This window comes from Rosa chinensis, chromosome 4 (assembly GCF_002994745.2).
Source record: "Rosa chinensis cultivar Old Blush chromosome 4, RchiOBHm-V2, whole genome shotgun sequence".
NCBI lineage: Eukaryota > Viridiplantae > Streptophyta > Magnoliopsida > Rosales > Rosaceae > Rosa > Rosa chinensis.
Window position 1 is genome coordinate 3,684,042 of NC_037091.1, and position 12,206 is coordinate 3,696,247.

The following is a 12,206-nucleotide window of genomic DNA, read 5'->3' on the forward strand; positions in this document are numbered from 1 at the left end:
GATTGCTCTAGATTTAGAATCGAAAAGACAAGAGAAGAGGAAGTTCATCAAGCAATCGAAGTCATTTTTCCAACCATACAAAAAACCTCCAAATCCTACCACATATCAAAGCCCTTCATCCAAGAAGCCCAGAATTGGCCTCAGAACCACCAGAACCGGTCGGAAAATACCCAAACCGGTCCCCGGAAACACCGACAGCTCTCTGCCCAGTTCGAAGCCTTCCACCCTGCCCCCTGCTGCCATACTCCACTAGAAGCTGCAGCCTGATCCCAGATCGCTGGAGCCTAAAATTATTCACCAGAACCGGCCGATTATTGCTTGAACCGGCCGCCTGAAGGCATTGCACCACCGAACCGCTGCCTGCCTCAGTCAACCCAGCCCAGCAGACGCAACCCAACCACATAAGCCCTAGGCCAAGAAGCAGAAGCGGACCAACTAGCCCAAAAGCAGATGCAGGCCCACTTTCAGCCCACTAACGTCAGCGCCCAATCAGTGTCCAGTCAGCGTCAGAGTGCCACTTCAGCGACCGACTGCCACATCAGTACATCGGTCAACCCTCCGGTCAACGACCGGTCAACACTTTTCCGGACACTTTTCCGACAACTTTCCGGCGACTTTCGGGACACTTTTCCGACAACTTTTCGGTCATTTCCGACAACTTTTTGGTCATTTCTGACAACACTATTTCAAGGTATTATTTACTAAAAGTTCCCGTTTTTGAGTTTTTACTCATTTTTCCTCTCTTTCTTTTTCTCGGGAACTTGCAATCAAAAAGCAGAATTATAGAAATTTACGCTAAACGAACTAAGAGCGTTCATGATCAATGAACTAAGAGTGTTCATAATATTCGGACTAAGAGCGTCCGCAAGCATCGATTTATGAACTAAAAGTGGAATCGTGGGGATTCACGCTAAACGAACTAAGAGCGTTCGTAATCAATGAACTAAGAGTGTTCATAATGTTCGGACTAAGAGCGTCCGCAAACATCATTGTTTTGGTCTAATCCAAATATTCTTGGAAATTAATTTCTTGGTAGCATAGCTCGGAAATCTTATTATTTTAGTTTTCGTGGAAGTTTAAACTCCGAAACTAATATATCTTCTCTTCTTATTTTTCAGGATGTCGAATGAACCTAGACTCGACTTTCCAATGCTTGACTCAACATGCTCGGAATACCATGGCTGGGTAACCGACGTTGAGAACCATCTCACTGCGAGTGGGATATTGCCCATAATCGAGGCACTTGACCAGGGCCTTGTGTTCCAACGAACACCCACAAAGCATGCTCAAGCAATCATCTTGATGCGACGCCACATGGATAAATCTCTTAGATTAGAGTACATGTCGATCAAGGATGCAAGAGATCTATGGTTAGCGCTAGAAGAGCGCTTTGGAAATATCCAAGATTCCCTCCTGCCTGACTTGAAGGGTCAGTGGAACAACATACGCTTCTCCGACTTCAAGTCTGTTGCTGAATACAACTCTGAAGCTCTTCGCCTCAAAGCCATGTTGAGGTTCTGTGAAAAACCTCTCACAGAAGAAGAACTAATTGAGAAGACTCTCTCCACCATCACCGTCACAGCACTTGTGGTATCAAAGCAATATCGCACTGAAGTCAATGCTGGACGAATTACGAAGTTTAATGAACTCATCAATATTATGTCGGTAGTTGAAAAGCACGACAACATCCTTGTAAAGAATTATAATTCAAGGCCCATTGGAACCAAGAGTGTTCATGAGGCGAATTATAATGCACCCAAAAGAGGGCGCATGGAGCGGTACCCTAATAATAGGGGACAAGAAGGACGAATGGGTCCATATAACCACCCCAATAAAGAAGGAAACCGCAACTTTAGAGCGGACACACGTGGTGGCAACTCCACACGTGGGAGAGGTGGATACAGTAACAACATGGGCCATGGAAGTAACAATATGGGCCGTGGCGGTCGCACCATGAGACGTGGTAGTAGCAGCAACCCTCCTAGGGAATATCCACAACGTGGACAACCTACACCTCAAATGAAGGGAGGCAACCACAATGACAGGTGTCATCGGTGTGGATCAATTGAGCATTGTTTTAAGCAATGCCATGCAAGTACTCATCTAGCTGCATGCTACAAGGAGTATAAGCAATTGAGAGAGCAAGAAACCAATCTTGCTGAAAATGAAGATATCAATCTTGATGAAGATGAAGATGGTGAAGATATCACTCTCACCACTGAGGACTTCAAAGCTGCAGATAAAGAGCACGAGGATGCCGCAGACTTCGATTAGAATAGTCCTTTCTATTTTCCAAGAATGGAAAATGTGCCTTAGTCAAATGACAAATGTATGAAAACTTTTTCTCATGTGGCGCATCCAATGTAGTATGATGTCTAGGAAAGTAATTGAGTTCGGGGTACTTAAGCGAGCCTCGCTCCACCAACATCTCTCTACTTTACTGGTCATATTTCATTGGAGTTACCAAACGGATTGAGTAACTACAATGTCTAAAGTTTGATTTTATTATGGAATAAATTTTGGAAAACTTTGATGTAATCATTGGCTATTTTCCTTATTAATAAAGTGTCGCATTATTATTCAATGTCATGGACATGTGTTAAATTCCGAACTTTATTATTTGAAAGATATAAGAGCCAATGGTTTTCATGTGGAAACACATTGTGAGAATGGACAAGAATTCCTTTGCATTACCTCTAATGACTACGGACATAAACGAGTATTAGAGAAACTTATGTGTCACTCTAGTGGGTTGTATGCAACCACTATTCGAGCCATTAAATCAAACCATGTCATAAGAGATGACTTATGGGATTCTGACACATATAGGCCTTGGCAAGACCGTTTGGGATATCCAGGTCGTGATATGATGTTCCGTATATTAAAGACTTCACAAACATCCATTCCTAAAAACGAAAAGAAGTACGAACCAAAGATTGGTCCAAAGAGTTACTTCGTTTTGCAAAGCTTGCTCTTTAGCAAAGATAGGATCGAGACCATCCTATGCAAAGGACACTAAATAAAATATACCATTCTTGCAAAGAATCCTTGCAAAGAATCCAAGGTTATATTTGTGGACCTATTCAACCAACTTGCGGACGTTTAAATATCTCATGATGTTGGTTGACACGCAAACACACTGATCACGTGTTGTGCTATTATCCACTCGTAAAAGCTACGTATGCTATACTCCTAGCACAAATTATATGACAACGGGCTCACCCCCCGTCATCCTTAGGTCAATTGGGTTTGCCTATGCTAGAGAGTTTACATCGAAGACTTTCGATGGTTATTGCAAAGGGACTGATGTTGGACATCGCATTCCCATATACACGCCCAAAAGGTCTCGCGGACATAACTACAATGGTAGTTCGGACATTGGTGATGCGCACCAATATCCTTATATCCGCTTGGGGTGATGCAATATCACATACAACTATGCTAATTTCTCTACGACCTACCGCCACTCAATGTATATATGCATTACAGCTAGTGACTGGGTACAAATATTTTGTACTTACGCACATTCGAGTGAGTCATTTATGTGCCAATCGCGCTGCCAAAGCGCCTATGGTAGGTCCTTACAAATAAGTGAGCAACTTAGTTGGATTTGAGACTCTAACAATCGTCCGCCACTTAATGCCCTTGCAAAGGAGATCTCTTTCCCGTTTGATTTACGGATGTCACTTTGATGAGACAGTCTTCCCATCGTTAGGGGGAGATAAGAACACGAATGTTCAGCAGGAACGACAGGAATTGTCGTGGTCTGTCCCCACTATGTCTCATCTCGATCCCTATTAAAAGTGACAAGATCACACACATTTGCTGCAAAAATGCCTGCAAGGAAGGACGTCCCTATAAAAGGACGTAGCGCCACCCTACACAGAGGTAGGCAAGCCGCCAATGCCATAGAAAGTGGCACTCTGGCGTTACAGGCCATGGCCCCAGCTAGGATGCGTGGGAAGCCCGTGGATTCGAATGATACTTTGGCACATCCTTGGATCATCGACACTCAACATCCGTCTTATGAGTATCTTCCGGATTATGGTTATCGTTGGGGGACGCCTCAACGCAGAACCTATTTCTGAGAATATAGAGCTCTATGAAAATTACACTAGTGTACATAAGACGTGGAATAGAAACTCCATCATAATTGATGATGTAGATGCGCATTTTGATGCGCATGAGTTTGTTGAGATTGATGATATCGAACCACGCTCCGTTGAAGCATGAATACCAACGTGGAGAAATTTGGCCTAAATGGAAAGATGCGATCCAGGTTAAGATGGATTCTCTAAACGAAGAGGAAAGTCTTTGAGCCAGTGATGCCAACACCTCCTTACATAAAACCTATTCACTAATGGGTCTTCGTTAGAAAGCGTGTTGAGAAAAAGAGATGGCAATCTGGCCTTATGGCGCAAGGCTTCTCACAAAAACGCCCTGGAATTGACTACGATGAGACATATTCTATCGTAAATGGATGTCATTGCACTCCACTACTCTGTCGATCAGTTTGGTAGTTTCCAAATAACTGAACATGTAGCTTATAAATGTGGTCACTACGTATCTCTATAGGGATCTAGATACGGAATATACATGAAAAGTTCATGGTGAACTTTATTTACCCAAATCAAGTGGCTCTAGACCACGGAGCGCGTTTGCAATAAAACATGAAACGCTCACTAAAGTGACTACTTGATTGGGAAGGGATATGCCCGCGCGTTTCTTATAAACAAGTTTCGGATTCTATCGTGGTTTTCATGTTGGACATGATCTTCATTAGAAGCCCTTAAAGAGTTAAGGGAAACCACTGAACACTCTATTGGACACAATTATACCTTAGTTTGGAACTTGAGCACAGTGTTAATAGATGCTTAGGCATTTTGACAAAGGTCAAGCCTTTAAGCACCCCATAATCATTCGTAGTCTTGATCCTGAAAAGGATCCTCTCCGTCTGAAGGATGATCAGATGAAGATGTGCTAGAGGCAGAAGTGCGAATAAGCACATTATTGTACTTAGCTCAATGCACAAGACTGGACATCTCGTTTTGACATAAACTTGTTAGCTAAAGGTATAGCTCTGTGCCAACGCAACGCCATTGGATTGGTGTAAAAGATATCTTTCGGTATTTGAGATGTACGATCGATATGGGCTTATTCTATCCCTACAAAGAGATGATGAAATCAGACCCATCACACACCAGAAACGCCGCCAAACGCTGGCCTGCGTTTTCTATCCCTACTCCAAAACGACATAAGTGTTTTGGAAGGTTTTGCTGATATTGGGTATCTGTTGACCCATATAAAGGCCTTCCCAAACTGGTGAAGTGTTCACCATGGGTAAGACCGCGATATCTTGAATGTCTACAGAATAGACCTTAGTCGCTATATCTTCGAACAATGCAGAGATTATTGCTCTTCACGAAGTAGTTCGTGAATGTATATAGACTGGATCCATAGTTACGCATGTTCGAACAGTTGTGGTTTGAAGTCTACCACAGATGAGCCTACAAGCATTTAAAATAATGCTGCTTGTTTTGAAACAAATGAAGCAAGGCTACATCAAAAGCGACAACATCAAGCATAAAATCAGCAACAACAGACTCTCCTCAAAGATCAATCAGAGGGGGAGATGTCTACATATATGGTCTCGAAACGTGAAGAGGGTGTTGTGCTCTTTTTCCCTTTCGACCGAGGTTATTTTTGTCCCATAGGGTTTTTATTACTCGGCAAGGTTTTTAATGAGGCAACGAGAGAAGCACCACGTTTGGGAGACACAAGGAGGAGTATCTAAATCAGGGGGAGTATCCAGAAACATACTCCACACTCAACGCGCGTTGTGCTCTTTTTCTCCTTCGACCAAGGTTGTTTTTTCCCACAGGGTTTTATTACTTGGCAAGGTTTTTAACGAGGCAATTTCGAAGCGAACGGCCTAGACAATACTATTGACATGAAATATCCAAGGGGGAGTGTTGTAGTATATATGAATCATGTTGTATATATGAGTCATAGTATAAATGTCTATATCATGTATACAATAGGTACTTGAGTGTATAGATAAGGTACTTGAGTGTATAATGTAGGTATAGAGACTTGTGTGACAAGTTTTATACCAAGGGGCAACAAGCATGGCAATTATCATCATCACAGCCACCATGTGGAGCTGCAGCTGTAAATGTAGTTGTTATCAAATTGAGTTACTCTTTGAGCTTTCACACTTCAAATGTATTCCTATAAATACCTCTTTGTATGAGATGAATAAACACACTTGAGTCTCCATTCTCTCTGCAACATTACTCTCTCTCTCTCTCTGTTAATTTATGCTTGTCCTTAAACATATGTGAATTAATATGCCCCCAAACCAAGTGTTGGGATATATAGAAAATAGAGCAATGGTTCGCTCCAGTAGATAAAGACTTGATTCTAAGCATACCTTTAAGTCAGAGAGCTCCCAGAGATAGACTAGTGTGGCATTTAAATACCAAAGGCATATTCTCAACAAAAAGTGCATACTATAAGGCAATAGATATGTCTTTGGGCCTGGTCAGCTATATGGAATGCAAAGGTTCCAAATAAAGTTGCCTTGCAGACTTGGAGATCATGTGTGAATATATTACCTAATAGAAGCTGTCTGAGTACGAAAAGGCATACAGGGGATCTAACATGCCCAATGTGTACAAATGGAATCGAAGACAATATCCATATATTCACTAACTGTGAGTATGCCAAATAAGTATGGGCAGCAGCTACAGTAGTGCTGCCTCAAGGAGAATTTGCAGACTTGAAGGAATGGCTGTTGAACATGGTGTCCATGACAGGTAAAGAAGGGTTTGCAAAAGTGATGATGCTGATATGGGGAATATGGAAGAATCGAATACTCATGTTTGGGAAGGAAAAAAGCAACACCCTCGAGATGTAGTACTGATGACCATGAGTTGGCTAGAAGATTTTCTGAAAGCAAATCGCAGTGAGCATATAACTATAGTAGGAAACAAAGGATGAGTGAAGCCTCCAGTGAACTGGGTAAAATGCAACATAGACAGTGCTTTCATCGCACAGACGGGTCAAAGTGGAGCTGGCATGGTGTTCAAAGATGATAGAGGGCAATTTAGAGCTGCTGCAATGCAACCATTACAGGCCATTACTAGACCTTTCCATGCTGAATTACAGGCCATGTATGAAGCAGCCCGAATGGCAGCAGGTATGAACTAGCGCGGCTATCAAAAGGTTATCTTCGAGACTGATTGCTCTATACTGGCAGCTGCAATAAACCAGGAAGAACGAGATTGCTCTATGCATGGATTTCTGATAGATGATGTTAAAGACTATGCACACTAATGTGGAGTTCAAAGTCACTTTTGCTTCATGTAAGGCCAATAAGGCACAAATTAGCTAGTAAAGCATGTAATAGTGTTAGCCAAAACTGGTTTGGCTCTACTCCTAAATTTATAAGGGATGTCATTCTAAACGAGTGTACTCGTTGATATATTTTAATGAAATCTTTTTTCCAAAAAAAGGGACCAAGCTTAGAGAGACTCTAATTAATGAACCTGTTATAGATTTGTGTTGAATTGTCAATGCGTTAGTCGATAAGAATTAATTTCGCAGTACTTCAAAAAATTAATAAAAATTTGAAAATTAAATGAAAAATTGATTAATGTAGTATGAAATTCAGAATATGGGTTTCTCTGGAACAGGTATAAACTTGACAAGCCAACCAATTGGCCAAGAGATGACTGCAATCCCAATGCATACGCCCCATTGTCCCCAATTCAACCTCTCTGTATCTGCAAATTTCTTGAGAACCTCCACCATCACAACCTGAAGAACAATTATCACCGCAATGATCCCCATAAACAACTTCTTGGTGTGTATTCCCTCGAAGACGTTCCTCTTCTCTAGCTTCCTTGCATTGAACACATTGAAAACCTGGCAAAGCACAAAAGTGTTGAAGATCATTGTGTCCTTTTCCTTATCACTGACACCAAAGATTGCTTTGCACCTGGATTGTAAGATCAAGAGGACTGTTATTTGGTGCAGTGCTTGAGGCAAAAGATTCCTCCACATGATGTTTGTGATGAGAGGTTCCGTCCTTCCCACTGGTGGCTTCTCCATTAGTTCTCTTGTGGGTTTTTCTGTGGCAAGAGCAAGCGCTCCAAGTGTGTCCATGATCAAGGTGACCCACAATAACTGAACTTCTGTTAATGGGACTTGACCTGCTGAAACTTCCGCAACAAAGTTGATCACAAGAGCTGCAACATTGACGGTGAGTTGGAATTGTATGAACTTCTGGATATTATTGCACACACATCTTCCCCACATCAAAACTGTCGCAACTGAAGCAAAGTTATCATCCAGGATCACAATATCTGAGCTCTCTTTAGCCACTTCTGTTCCTTGAATCCCCATAGAGAGTCCTATATCAGCCTCTTTCAATGCTGGTGCATCATTGGTACCATCACCGGTCACTGCAACTACATGACCTTTCTGTTTCAAGCACTGCACCATTAGAAGCTTATCAAACGGAGAAGATCTTGCCATGACTGAAATTTTCTCAACTTTCTCCGATCTCTCTTCTGGCGTGTAGTGGCGGAATTCGACAGCTTCTATGACTTCTCCAAGCATGTCCTGACCAGGCCTGAGTATCCCACATTCAGTGGCTATGGCTTTTGCGGTGAAAACATTGTCTCCGGTAATCATTTTGACGTTCACCCCTGCATATTGGCAATCTTCAACTGCTTTTCTCACACCTGGACGACATGGATCTTTAAGGCCCACAAGTCCCAATAGGGTCAATTCATCTTCCTTTAGCAAAACTTTCTGGTCTGCATTTAGTTGCACCTCTGCTGGAACTTGTTTATGTGCAAATGCTATGCATCTGAGGCTGCTAGCTGCCATACCTTGAATAATTTGCTCAAACTTCCTTTTTTCATTCTCATCCATATCCTTAACAAGTCCACACGCATTGTAGTAACTTGTGCACATTTCTAGTATCATCTCTGCTGCTCCTTTCCAGTGTACATGGATCGAGTTATCTGCCTTTCTCTTCACCATAACTCCACTTTGTTTCTTCTTCGAATTAAAGGCTTCAACGTGGAGAATTCTACAACTCTTCACCACTTTCTCCATATCCATCTTCCACCCATGTACAGCCCATGAAAGAATAGCTTTTTCCGTTGGACTGCCAGAGATCTCAATTTCAGAATCCAAGCTAGGCCTGTACACACTACCAGTTGTGTTGAGAGAAACTCCTTCTTGGATCAAGTTGAGAACGTAAAGGGAAATAGATGAATAAGCTTCTTCTTCCACAGATTCTTTCCCCAACCAAAACTTAGTTACCTTCATCTGGTTCATGGTCAGAGTACCTGTTTTGTCTGTACAAATTGTTGTAGCAGATCCCATGGTCTCACAAGCAGAGAGCTTCCAGACCATTGCATTATCAACCATCATTCTCCTCATGGAGTAAGAAAGACTGAGAGTCACAGCTAATGGTAGGCCTTCTGGAATTGCCACCTCAACGATTGTAAGTGCAACTGATACAATTCCAATGATAGCATTTATTATGCCATTGCATTTTGTCTTGCTGCCATTGAACATTTTGTTTCCATTCTCATTCTCTGTATTCCCTGTGAAGTACCGGACCAACATGATTACAAGAACAAAGAAAGCAACTGCCAAACCAACTTTACCCATCGACGATGTTAGCTTATCTAGATGTGCTTGCAGAGGTATCTTTTCAATGGTGTCTTGGCTGATTCGGCTCATCTTTTCACCCCAGTTCGTGTTCATCCCGACTGATATGACAAGCATCCGGCCATAACCATCAGCGATTTTAGTCCCAGAAAACAAGAAAGGATTCTCAGTGACACTAATCTCAACATGGTCGTTCTCCCCTGTTATGCTTGGTTCGTCTACTGATACAGAGTGGCCTTCGATAAGTAATCCATCAGCTGGAACTTGGTCTCCAATTTTCAAGCAGATGACATCACCCACCACAATTTCGAATATTGAAATCAGTTGGCGCCTTCCATTTCTCACAGCCTCAATTTGAAGATTGTTGCTGACTTTCGACAGCTTGTCAAATTGTCTGCTCTGTCTGTAGTTGCTTATGGCTGAAACAGAAATGACCAGAATGACTGCAAGACAAATGCTTCCACCGTCAATCCAACCTTCTTTCAATCCTTGTTCTTTGATGCTGATACAAAGAGAAAGCGCAGCACATCCCAAGAGGATTAGGATTGTGAGTTCTTTGAAGGCTTCACACAAAATGGAGGAATCCATGCGTTGGAGGTTTCTTGTATGTGTTGGAACCAAATGCTTCGTGTCTGCGCGCAATGTCTTCTGCATCATCACCATTGATTCCATGCTCTGCATCAGTTTTGAGAGCTGATACTACTTCGTCAACCCCTCCAAGCTCCAGTAGCTTGTTGAGATTTTTCTCCTTCACAAGCTCAGTGAGGCTTTTTTGGTCTGCTTTGAATCCATTAGTGGCTGGGTCCGAGACTGGCTCGACCCTAACAATGGGGTAAGAGAGGGTGCGAGACATGAATGTGGAGTTGGTATGTTTGGGAAGTGTAGAAGGTCGTAAAGAGAGGAAGGCTCTAGAGCAGTAGATGGTAATCAAAGCAGAATGCCATTTTCTTTTGCTTCTGCCAAGATTACTGCTCGGAACATCAAGAATCAACCCGACATTGCTTCCCACTTTTTTTCCAGGGCACTGAAGGTTGACCTACGCATGCTCTAACTGCAAGGTGTATTACAGAAACTATTCGGATCAAATCGATTGCCAGCAAAGAACTATTGACAAGTCGAAGATGGGTTGTGTAACATGCAATTGAATTTTGAAGAATTTTCGAAAATCGCAAAGCTAATGTTTGTCCATCACCTTGCATGCTAAAGCCCTACTTATAGTGAAGTAGGGAAGACGCCAGTAGTACACTTAGTTACGACCGTTGCAGCATTCTCACTGTAGTGACGTACTCATCTTACGGCTACGAAAGCATTCTCACTGTACGTCTGTTGCAGTATTATATTTTTGGTGAACGCGTTGCAGTATTATACCAGTGAAGGAATGATGAAAACGCGTTCGCCGGTTATAAATAACGATAAATCTATCAGGCCAAGTTTGTGATTCCTATATTAATCTACTTGAGTGATTGAATTCAGAAGATGGCTACGAATTTAGTGCACACTTTTATTTTATTTTTATTTGTAGTAGAACAAAAATTATAAACAAAATTGACTGTGGTAAATCTATCAAGCCAGGTTTGTGTTTCCTATCTTAATCTATTTGACTTATCGACTTCAGGAGATCGCTACAAATTTAGTTCATCTTTTATTTTATTTGTTATTTGTTATTTTTACTTGTAGTGGAACAAAAATTATAAACAAAATTGACCCAAAATGGTCCAAGGCACAATAATTTGACATTTGCACAAATAAATCTAATTGATAAAGATGTTAACAAATTGATTTTAATTTGGTCTAATCCAATTCCATTTGCAGAAAAGAATCATAATGAAGTGGTCAATAAGTTTTGACAGAAATAGTTCGTTGACTTCCGCGTACCGAAACTCAAGTTGTGATTCACCAACATTCTGGCATGCAATAGAAGACCACGAAAGTACGAAATAAATAGCATGGTAATTTCATACCGGAAATTTACCTTAACAATGTCGGTAAAGGTTAAGCAAGCTAGGGCTACCGACTCATTGGTGCGTACGTTGAGGAAGCTCATTGGATTATGTTTTTTTTGTTGCCAACAAACATAATCCACGTGCCACAACCCATCCACGCGCCCGCGCCCATTGTGTGTCCGAGTCAGGGGCACAGTTCCGGGAAAGGGAAACACCCCCCCCCCCCCCCCCCCCCCCCCAACAACACTTTTTCCCACATGTCAAATTAATATAAAATATTACAGAATTAATTGAATAATTATATAGTGATGTGGGCCCCCCGTTTCCACCACACGTGATAATACATATGTATAATTGTATATAAAGAAAAAAATCAATAGTAATCATTGTTATCTGAATAATATCATCTGAATAGTAGGATGTATTAATCATATATTGATTGATTTAAATAAATTACAAAAGAAACCATTACAAAACATTTTTTTTTTGACCTAGCCGCACGCTCTGCTAGGGTTTTCGTAGGAACTTTTCTTTGACCAAACTCCAAAACTCGTCTTTGATCTCAATGGC

General features: G+C 41.7%; 1 pseudogene; it reads right to left on the reverse strand.

Moving 5' to 3' along the window:
- Positions 1 to 7,671: 7,671 nt before the first annotated feature.
- LOC112198636 lies at positions 7,672 to 11,737 on the reverse strand (annotated as a pseudogene).
- Between the last annotated feature and the right edge of the window lie 469 nt (positions 11,738 to 12,206).